Consider the following 1,499-nt stretch of genomic DNA (forward strand, 5'->3'; position numbering starts at 1 on the left):
GCATCACACATTAGCTCAAATGGTAATGTCCAGTCTGGTGCAGAAATAACTGGTGCTGTGACCAGCTTAGCTTTCAGCGTTTCAAACGCCTGCAGACACTCTGTGTCAAACACAAATAGCGTGTCAGCAGCTAGCAGATTGCTTAGAGGTTTTGCGATTTTTGAAAAATCCTTTATAAACCTCTTATAGAATCCTGCATGCCCCAGAAAGCTTCTGATTGCCTTAACATTGGCAGGTGGTGGTAATTTTTCAATTACCTCTATTTTTGCTTGATCCACCTATATTCCCTTGTTTGAGATTTTATGCCCAAGGACAATCCCTTCAGTCACCATGAAGTGACATTTTTCCCAGTTTAAAACTAGGTTGGTCTCTTGGCATCTCTTCAGAACAAGTTTCAGGTGATTAAGACAGGAGCTGAATGAGTCTCCATATACTGAGAAGTCATCCATGAATACTTCCAGAAAATTTTCCACCATATCAGAGAAAATAGAGAGCATGCATCTCTGGAAGGTTACAGGCGCATTACACAGCCCAAATGGCATCCTTCTATAAGCAAACACCCCGGATGGACATGTGAATGCTGTTTTCTCTTAATCCTGGGGATCTACTGCAATCTGGTTATAGCCTGAGAAGCCATCCAAAAAACAGATGACGTGAGACGCCAACTCCTTGTCTGTTCCTAGCGTCTGAACGCCAGAACTGTGTCCATTTTGGGCGTTCAGCGCCAGATCTTGCCCATTTTGGGCGTTCAACGCCAGATCCTTGCTTGTTTCTGGCGTTGAACGCCAGCCCTTGCTTGTTACTGGCGTTGAACGCCAGTCTTGGGCATGGTCTGGGCGTTCAGCGGCAGCCTTCCACCAGATTTCTGGAGTTTTAATGCCAGAATTACTTTTCCCTGGGCTCTTACTGTCCTCAAGTGAAATTTGGGTGGTTTGCTCATTCCTTAGCTCTTTGCTGCCTTGAGGTGGGGTATTTAATGTTTTCCCACTTCTTAATTGAACTGCTTGGCATTCTTCTGTTATTTGTCTTGACAGCTGCTGCTTTGTTTGCTTCAAATGTTCTTCCATATTTATATTAGCCATCCTTGTTTCTTGTAGTTTATCCTTGAATTCGGCTAACTGCTTTGTTAGAAAGTCCAATTGCTGATTGAATTCAGCAGCTTGTTTTACAGGGCTGAGTTCAGCAGTTACTGTTTTAACCTCTTCTTTTATGGAATGGTCACTGCTTAGGTACAGATGCTGATTCCTGGCAACTGTATCAATGAGCTCTTGAGCCTCTTCAATTTTCTTTCTCATGTGGATAGATCCACCAGCTGAGTAATCTAGAGCAATCTGAGCTCCTTCTGCAAGCCCATAATAGAAGATGTCCAACTGAACCCACTCTGAAAACATTTCAGAGGGGCATTTTCGTAGCATATCTCTGTATCTCTCCCAGGCATCATAAAGAGATTCCTTATCTCCTTGTTTAAAGCCTTGGATGTCCAGCCTTAGCTGTGTCAT

This window comes from Arachis ipaensis, chromosome B08 (genome assembly GCF_000816755.2).
Source record: "Arachis ipaensis cultivar K30076 chromosome B08, Araip1.1, whole genome shotgun sequence".
NCBI lineage: Eukaryota > Viridiplantae > Streptophyta > Magnoliopsida > Fabales > Fabaceae > Arachis > Arachis ipaensis.